Below are 11,039 nucleotides of genomic sequence, written 5' to 3' on the forward strand. Positions count from 1 at the left end.
ATATTTATATGAAAAACACATATAAATGTCATGTCATTGTATATCTTTATATAGTGATATGCTTCTTTTTTTTTCAATAATGATCATATAACCAAGCCCATTAAGAAAATATCAACTTGTTACTAAACAAGTTTTACTTTGATGTTACAGATGTCATGCAAGGAATAAAAATTTCCAGGATATCTAATAGATAGATAGTGTCCCCTTCTCTTTATTTAATAAAAGTTATTGATAAATTTTCTAAAGATGACAATAGCATTATGAAAACATCATGGACATAAGCATCTATCTATAAAAAAATAAAGGCGAGGATATAAATTAATTAGAATATTCTTAGATAATTGGGAGTATGATATATGTTATGAACTGTACATACCTAAGCAAAACTTGATATTGCTTACTCGGTTAACAACATAGTAAATTTACAAGTGATCCAAGTATGGATAATTGAAAAACAATACAAAGAGTACTCAAATATTTGAGGTACATCTTAGATTATGAGCTATATTATACTGGTTACCAGACAATACTTGAAAGATATAGTTATGCCAATTGGATATTTGATACTAAGGATTTGAAATTCACTAGTGGATATATCATCACACTTGGTGAAACAGCTATGTCATAGAAATCCTCTAAATAAATGTGTATCACAAGATACATGATATAATCATAGTTTATTTTTCTTGATAAAGTTGGAGACAAAGCTAGATGGCTTCAAAAATTTTTAGAAGACATTCCATATTGACTAAAACTAGAGTTAACTATTTATGCCTATTATGACTATTAATTAGCAATTAGAAAAGCACGAAGTGATTTGTATAATAGTAAGTTTAGACATATATACTATAGATATAATATCATTAAATATTTACTCTTAAATAAAATTATTTCAATCAACTATATAAAGTCAAAGAAAAATATTGTGGATTGGTGATGGTAACCATACCTAGTTACTTGGAAAGTCCAAGGAAAATATCATGGGTTAGTGATGGTAATCATATTTAGTTAATTCAAAATCCCAAGATCTAAGTTTAAATGGAAAGCCTTGAAAATTATTATTTCCTGTTTATTCCTAGAATGAAATAAGTGTTAGCTGTAATGTGATAATGTGATAAAGGATAAGCAATGTTAATGATTTTTATATCTTGGTATACCAAGTGGAGTGTATTAGGAAGCTCTTAATGAAATATTATTTATATGAGTGAATAATATGATTGTTTCTTTGATAATTTTGATAAATGTTGAATTCTTTAAAGCATTGATGAATCTAAAAACTGTTTAGGATGAAAATAAACATAACAGTGAGAAGAACCAAATGAGATATCTAGGTAGAGAATTATGTGAATATTATTATCTTGATTTACATAAAAGGTTGAATAGTTCAAGATATCGTGCTAGTAAATCATATAATATTTAACTAAAAAATATTTAAAGCCAAAATCTATTTATCCTAATATGGTCCTAATGTAGTGATCTAATAAATCAATATCTTTCAACAAATATTTAGTAATTTTAAAACTAGTGAGACAATTTCTATTCATATGGGGGATTGTTGAAAATTTGTTTAATGAACATGTTTAATAGGCATATTTGAGACCAAATTAAAAATGAAATCCACTCATTTTTAGAGTTAACAATTTGTTGGGATTTAATTTTCAATATATGCCTTTTAACATAAAATATTAATATGATTTAAAGAAATTATAGGTGAATAAAAAATTGATTTCAAATAACCATTAGTTGACATATTTTAGTGAAACACAAAACTCTCTAAAGAATTATATCCCATATTGAAAAGAAACAAAACTTGAAAGATATATTGCAAACATTCTAATTATATCCTTCTTTGTTTTAATTTAAACATAATTATTTTTATTATTAATCTGCATGTTTATCATGAATTTTGTTTTTGTATATTTATAAATTTAAAATTATATGCACTCTAGGCTTTTATTAAACAATTTTTTTTAATAATTTGTTTGTTCTTGTTATGATGAATTAAATATCTTTATTTACTAATTTAATATATTTAAAATATTTAAAAACAAGAATTTCTATATTGATGAAAATTATAATTGAAGATTACTAATTTTAATTGATTTGAGTAAAAACCACGTATGACAAGATTTTTGGTTAAAGAATTTTCTTTTACTTTCTCTCTCCTAAAGGCTCATTAATATTATAAAATAATTTTTATTTTTCAAATATGACATATCATTATGATCGCTTAAATGCCTTTCTAGGTGGAACCACATTCTTAATTTTTGTTAGTGTAAAAAGACTATTTAAAGTAGCCATCCACACTTGTAAACAGTCCGCTGCCAACTTGCTTTTCAATTACTATGTTAAAATATATGTTGTTTGTATATTAAATTATCAACCGCACTAGACTTTATATTTTATAATAAATTTTAGGTTTGATATTACCGACTAGTTGAAGGTTTCACATTGCTACATCTAAGTATTTGGCTCGAAAAAAAAATACGAATTTGATATATTTTTGAATAATTTTAATATGTTGATATAAAAATAATTTTTTTAATTTTTTAATATATTTTAAAAAATATCTAAAAAAAAATTCTTCTAAAAAATCATTAAATATTGTTTAAATAAAAGTCTATCACGTGGCTGGCCTTCCCGTATCTTTGTCTATTTACCTAATATTTCTAAGAGAGTTTAGGTGTAAATCCATCTTCTTTATTATTCATATAAATAATGATGAATGTGACCATTTTTATATGTGTTTTTTTTTAATTGTTTTAATATTTGTGTAATTTTAAATTTTTTTTTATAAACTTAATAACTTACACTATTAAATGAGATTCTAAAATATAATTTATATTATTTTTTAATATATTCTTTAAGATAAAAGTCTTTTGAGCTTCAAACTTGTACAGATTTACAGTGTTTTGTGCTTAATTTTTATCAAATAAATAAGAATTATAAGATTCGAACTCATAATTGCTCGATCATCAAGGCTCTGAAACCATGTCAAATAACTAACTTAATTCAAAAACTTAAACGGTTAGGTGAGATATCAAAACATAATTTATATTATCGTATAACACAAACAAATACTCTAATATTTGATTTGTATTTAGTTTGACAATCATCTATTTTTATTATTGAATAATTAAGTAAAGAATAGCTTTCAAAAACAAAATTCTTATCAATGAAGTCTATTGGATTTGATAGGATAGGTTAAACCATTAATTCTACATTAATTTAATATTTAAATAATTTAATATTTAAAAAGTTACTTTAATTTATTTTTAAAAAATAAAATTTTATTTTTTATTAATTATTTAAGTTATCTTTAAATTTATTATGTTGATCAAGCTTTTTATATATATATATATATATATATATATATATATTTGACGTTCATGTTAACTATTCTAATCTAATATACGGGGAGCTAAAGTCTGCAGTTACTCAGACTTGGTTGACGGAGAACGAAAGTTACCATTGACTTGAATAAAGTGGCGGCTTACAGATCGTGCAAGGGACCTCTGAGAGTCTGAGTCCCCACTTGATGAACTAATAAATAGCCCCTGTGTTACCTAATTTTGATCGTATCTTCAAGGCGACATCGTGGCCCACATGTTTGGATAAAATTGTGGACACTGATCCTTGATTTGAGGCGAGACGGACTGGTTTGGCTTCTTTCCCTCTTGTTTTATCCCATTTCTTTACGTTTACCTGATCTTCTCAAAACCTGATTTATTTTAGGCCTTAGAGTGTGGTTGGATCTTTTTTCCTCCCTTGAAGAGCACATGAAATGACTTCCTGCGAGTGTAATCCCTCCACTTGTGCGGTGGCAAAGGTTCTTAAACGGAGGCCCACGCTTTCTGAGGGCGGGCTTTCGTGGGAATGTGGGGTGGCATCGGATGGAGTTGCCACCCAAGAAACAAGCACCCCTTGTGGGGGACGTCGTAAAGTCCATTTCATTGGGATGGTATCCCTTTATTCCATGATTTATGTAGGTTTTACAAATTATATTGCACCTCCATAAATTACTTGGATTCTGTCTCTACATCTAACTGTCCATGGCAAGGGAATATCTTTAGGCCCTTTTCTTTTCTTTTTAAAAAGAGTATTGGCAACTTCCACTTCTAGAATAATGCTTCTTTTGCGTACACGTTTTAAAAGAAAATCGGTTTTACGATCAATATATACATTTAATTTATTTATTAGTGAGAAATAATATATTTGGATATACTCAATTCATATTAATATTATTTATATTACCAATACAATATAAGAAAAAAAAAAACAAAAAGTTATATCCTAACAGTAACCATCAAATATTACAATTTTTTACCCTTATAAATATGTCCGTAACAAACAATAAAAAACATGATTCTTAGATTATAGGTTTTTGATTATAGATATGGGAGCCGAACATTGGCCTGCGGCACCAAAGCCTTAATTTGATGCCAAGGCCACTCTATCATACTGTGATTATGCTGTATAGCTCGTGTGTCTCACGTGTCGATCTAATCCAACACAACGAGATTCTATTAACAACAAAAACTCTTTCTATCTAGTATTTTTTTCCCCTAAGTGTCTTATACGATAATCAATATCTTTCAAGTTTGTTTAGCGTATACTAACATGTCCGCATGCTACAACAACATTATAAAAAAAATATATTTGATGATATTATAATTATAAAATAATATTAAAAAAATTAAAAAATTAAAAATATAATAAAATTAATATTCTAAAAAGAATAATTATGCTGATGATAAAAAAATTTAAAAACAAAATATAATAAGTTATGCGAAGAATATTGATATTGCAGAGATATTAAAAGAGTAAAGATGTACGTGATTGGAGTATATTTATAATATAAATTATAATATTTTGGATTTGAATATTTTGAATTATAAAAAAAATAATTATATTAATAAGATAAATAATTATATTTTTTATATGAATACTTTAAATTATATTTTTTAATCTTTTTTAAAATTATAGTTTTTTTCAATAGTAATAATAGTATTTTTTAAAAATTTATTAATGATAATAATAGTAATATTTTTTTTTCAAATTTAATAATAATAATAATAATAATAATAATAAGACAAATGATAATATTTAGAAATCCAAGACACAAGAACATTGAGTCCTACCTCTAGACCCAATGCTCTTAGGTCCTTTATTAGGACTAACATGATCCAAAGATTGATATTTTCTTTCGTGTACATGAGTGTCGAAGTAATAAATAATCCTACAAGATCGAAGTCGAATCACAAGAAGGTTAATTGTATAAATTATAAATAACAACAACAACAACAACATCAATAGAAGAAGAAGAAGAAGAAGAAGTTGATGAAAACTTTGAAATGGAAGATCAATGTGAGGATCAAACAATGATAAAAATAAATGTTAAGATTAGGGGATCTACTAATGGTATTTCAAACAAATATAGTATAAACTCTTTTTATTAGTTAACTGGAAACCACACACAAAGAAAGTTCCAATCGGATTATAAGTTGTTAACATGATTATATTAGTTATCTTATTCGAATAATGTTAATACTTGTAAATATTATCAGGTATTCATGATCATAACTTATGTTAACAACAAATCAAGTTCCTTTCATAGCACAAGTATCTGTTATACCATACGATTGCGCTATGAAAATGCTAAGTATTTGTTATACCAAGCGTTATACAACACAAATCTAGACTAACTATTTATCAAGCAAAGTATTTAAAATGAATAAGATAATGAATACAAAACATGTTAGTATCAAACATTAAAGTCCATATTGAGTTTACACTATACTTATTCTTACATCATTAGTGTAACCTTTTCACCTTGATATAATAAACTTAACAAACAAAATAAAAGTGATTAGTACTTAAAAGTGCATTTTTATCATAGTTTTATATCATCATTTTGCACTTGAAATATCAATAACTCCTTAACTAAAATATGTTTTATAATAATGTATCTAATAATATAAGATACCTATAATTTATGGTAAATATCTATTTTTAATGCAGGCCTATCACATAAATGAAAGGAGTGATTGATGAATTTAAGAATTGAAATTGAAAGGACAAAGAGATGGCTAAACTCCGAAAAGAGATGTCAGTGCACCCTGGTTGGAGGAATCACCCAAATTTCAGTTGGAAGAGTGACAATGCACAAACTTCACAACCACCGTTTCAAGCACACCATAATTTCCAAAATTCTCATGGATATGCACCTCCTTATGCTCCACCTCCTAGAAGAAATCTTGAGGAAACATTGCATGCATTCATTGAAAAGCAAGAGACAATCAATACTCAACTTGCTCAAAACATGACAGATTTTAAAGATACTCTTGCAAAATTAACATCTGCTCTCAGTTTCCAAGAGAAAGGTAAGTTTCCATCTCAAACACAACAAAATCCCAAAGGGCAATACAATGCAAATGCAAGTAGTTCCGGAAGCCAACACATGGATCAAGTCAAATCAGTCACTACTCTGCGCAGTGGTAAGGTTATTGAAAAACCCTCTCTTGAACCTTATGAGAAAGATGATGAGTCAATCTTTGAGGGTAAGGAAGGGGTTGAATCTGAAAATTGCAAAGAAACGACTGATTCACCGCCAGCACTTCCATTTCCTCAAGCCATGACCAAACAAAGGAAAGTCAATCACAATTCTGAAATTTATGAAATTTTCAAACAGGTAAGGATCAATATACCTTTGCTGGATGCTATTAAACAGGTTCCTTCCTATGCTAAATTTTTGAAAGATCTATGCACTGTGAAGAGGAAACTGAATGTGAAAAAGAAAGCCTTTCTAGCCGAACAAGTAAGTGCTATTCTTCAGAATAATAATGCTTTGAAATATAAAGACCCTGGTTGTCCTACAATTTCTTGCTTTATTGGAGAGCATAAAATTGAAAGAGCCTTACTTGATCTTGGTGCTAGTGTGAATTTACTTCCATATTCAGTTTTTCAGAGTCTCAATCTAGGTGAGTTAAAACCAACTTCTATATCTCTTTTACTTGCCGATAGATCTGTAAAAGTGCCTAGAGGAATAATTGAAGATGTGTTAGTACAAGTCGATAAATTCATTTATCCTGTGGATTTTATTGTCTTGGACACAGAACCTGTTGAAGCATGTAATTCATTTCCTGTTATTTTAGGACGTCCGTTTCTTGCAACCTCTAACGCATTGATTAATTGTAGGAATGGACTGATGAAGCTATCATTTGGAAACATGACATTGGAGATGAATATTTTCAACATTTGCAAGCAACCTGGAGATGATAATGATTTACAAGAAGTAGATCATATTGATGAATTAGTTTATGATCAACTTGAATCTACTTTAAGTAAAAATGAATTGGATGAAACTGAAGATTTGCAAATGGTTTATTCTGAGGAAGAAATCACGAATGAAACAAGCACCGAAAATGTTGATGCGAATCTTTTGTCAACAGTGACAACAGATTCGACATCTGACATCACACCAATCGATGATTACTTTCCTAACAAATCCTTACTTTCTCTTAGTTCAATGCCTTGGTATGATAAAAATATTAATTTTCTTGCTTTAGGAGATTTGCTAGCTGATTGGAGTACCCAAGACAAAGAAAAGTTTTTGAACGAAGTGAAGAGCTTTTATTGTGATGACCCTAACTTATTCAAATATTGTCCTGATCAAATATTTCAAAGATTCATTCCCGACAATGAGGTAAGTAGTGTCATTAAACTTTGTCATTCTGAAGCATGTGGAAGTTATTTCTCGTCAAAAAAGACTGCTGCAAAAATCTTTCAAAATGGATTTTATTGGCCCACCATGTTCAAGGACACACATGCATTCTGCAAAACTTGTGAAAATTGTCAAAAAATTGACACTGGTCAAAAAGTTTTGTTTTATGATTCTCAACTCTATGCATTCCCTAAAGAGCTAAGATTAAGATGGACCAATCCTTATGGGGCCTGTGATATTGAGAATTCAATGAATGACAATGATTTTAAGGAAAATGGACATCGTTTGAAAGCTTACTTTGATAATTTTCCTAGTGAAAATGAATCAGCTGGTTTGAATGATCTTGTAGATAAAGGTTGATTATTTTGTTTTTCTCACATTGTTTTTGTGTTTCTTTTTGAGTGATTTTTGCTAGTTTCTCTCACCCCGGTCAAATGGCGGATAACGGTACTCCGTGACTTAAGTCGGTTCTTTCAGTTTCCCACAATAACTGATATTTGTGTATATATTTGTGCAATTCTTTGAATCTCTCTTCTAATTCTCATTTGAAAATGGACACTAATCTTGAAAAATTGAAAAAGTATTTTCCCGCTCTGCCTCAGAATGCGATTACAAAAATTTACCGTGCTAGATGTGCAAGATTGAGATTGTTAATGAATCATGGAATTCCTGAAGATATTCGTTGGTTGATTGAAGCAAAGGTCCGATTATCAGGTGAGTCCTCTAATTTCTTTATTTCACACATGCCTGGAACAGGTAAAAGCACTTTTGCAAAGAAACGTCGTGCAAAACGACTAGAAGTCTGTCATCGATGTGCTAGATGGACTTGTAATACACAATGTCGTTCTTTAGGAATGGTATCTATAAACCGTGAAGATAAAATACAATTCATTAAGGATGGCCTGAGTAAGGAGTCTTTAGATAATCTTCTATTGACTCTTGAGACGCATCCTAGTGGAGATGTGCATCGTGCAATTCATGATTTATGGCCACTATTTCATAAAGAACATGATCGACTTAGTCTTGGGAATCTGACTAAAAAAGACCCTGTTTGCCAGTTTTTAAGAAAACTGGATGGGAAGCCTATCCCCGACCCATAGAGGGCGTTTAAGCCGTTCTTGGACGTAAAACCAAGGGAAGATGTGAGCCACAATCACAACTACCTGTACATACACATGTTTTTTTTCAAAAGTAAATAAATAAATAAAAAGAGAGAGAGAGTGTGTGAGACTCTAGCTGGCCTACATATAGATGTTATGATTGCCTTTCTAATTTCTCATCTATAAAACCCTCTTTTCCTTCCTTTCATTTCTACTCAACCCATACATTTAACAAATACAGAAGTGTGTAGAAATGGCAAGTTCCTCAGGTCATCAAATAAGAAATATTTGTGTTTTCGGTGGATCTAGTCCTGGGAAAGAAAAGGAGTTTTTAGAATCAGCAAATCATCTTGGTTAGGTGCTAGCTGAGAGAAAGATTCATTTAGTGTATGGGGGAGGCAGTCTTGGGTTAATGGGAGGTGTGTCAATAGCTGCATTTTTAGGAGGTAGTCAAGTTTTGGGGGTCGTCCCTGAAGCTTTGGCACAAGGGGACATCATTGGAAAAACAATTGGAGAGGAACTTCAGGTCTCCACAATGTCGGCTCGAATGAATGCAATGTTTAACCATGCTGATGCTTTCATTGCTTTACCAGGTGGTCTAGGCACATTGGAAGAGATCTTTCATATTTCCTCTTGGGCTCAATTGCACATTCACCATAAACCCATAGGTTTGTTAAATGTTAATGGTTATTATGATAAGTTGTTGTCTTTTCTTGATCATGCTGTGGAACAGGAATTTCTAACATCTTCTGCACGACAAATCATAATCTCTGCTGCTACTGCTGAACAGTTGATTGACCAACTACAATCTTTCATTCCTGTGATTGATCCTTCCATGAGTCGCATAAATTGGTCATCTACGGGAAGCCGTAAAAAGCTTAGATTGGATTTGAGCCTTCATTTGTGAATTTTTGTGTCTTTTGGTTTTATTATTATGTTTTGTTATTTCTTATTTTTGTTTTAGTGTGTTTCAGGTTTTGTCAGTGTTCGTTATTTCAGGTGATATCTTTTATACTCTATCTTTCTACCTTAGAACATTGAGGACAATGTCTCGTTTTGGTTGGGGGGAGAGGGTAGTAGTTGATAAAAAAAAATTGTTTTTCATTTCATAAAGCATGTGCATAATTGTTGTTACTAGGATGGCAGAGTAAAGGAGTTCTTTTGTTAAAGTGACTCTTGAGACGCATCTTAGTAACCATTCTTAACAAGGTCTATTATAATACTTCCTGAAATATTCAGGTTTACAAACTCTCGTATTGTTACCACTTAATTCTGCTCATATACTTATTTAACATGTATTCTTAAACCTTAATTTACACACACACACTTTAACATATGATTGTGGGTTGCATATTGGATTATTACATTATTTATGTTCTTTTGTTAAAGGTAACAACTAAGGGAAAGGGATTGTATATAATTAAAAAAAAAACATGAAAAAAAAGAAAGAAAAAAAAAAGAAAAAAAAGAAGAAAAAAAAATGATGATAATAAAAATGTAGATAAGTTTGGTTTCGTAGCCTCCCTAACCTAAGCAATTAAGCCCGAAGGGGTGTTTTAACACCTAATACCCTAAAGTCAACTGACTTGGGAGCTATTGGCCCAACGCTTGTTACATGGGTTGAGGAGAAAAGCTTAAGGGAATCAAACATTGCACTATCTACATATCAGTATCTGCGACCCGAGTTACTAAGCTCGTAGGGGTGTCTTAACACCTAATGCCCTAAGACCAACTGGTCTGGGAGTCATTAGCTGAAAGCTCGTTACATGGGTTAAAGATGCATGATGTTTTTAAATTATATGTATATAGATTTTTAAAAAAGAAAAAAAGAAAAAAAAAGACAAAAATAATAATCCCAACCCAAGGAAGTTAACCTTAAACATTAGAACAAAAATTTTGTTTTCTTCCAAGAAAAGCCCCATAATTATGTGTTGATACATTGAGCACAAAAGAAAGGTTTATTAATATCTTGTTAAGAGGTATTGAGCAGATATATAAATTTAATGAGAGTTTGTTTATCTGGATAGATTAATGGAAGTTAAATGATGAATACCTTGCTTTGTGGAATTTGCAAATTGTTTTTCTATTTTACGCTTTGATTACTAGGGACTAGTAATAAGCTGGTTGGGGGGTGTGATTAGTACTTAAAAGTGCATTTTTATCATGGTTTTATATCATCATTTTGCACTTGAAGTATCAATAACTCCTTAACCAAA

The sequence above is a fragment of the Populus euphratica genome, unplaced genomic scaffold, assembly GCF_000495115.2.
Source record: "Populus euphratica unplaced genomic scaffold, PopEup_1.0 scaffold776.1, whole genome shotgun sequence".
Lineage (NCBI taxonomy): Eukaryota > Viridiplantae > Streptophyta > Magnoliopsida > Malpighiales > Salicaceae > Populus > Populus euphratica.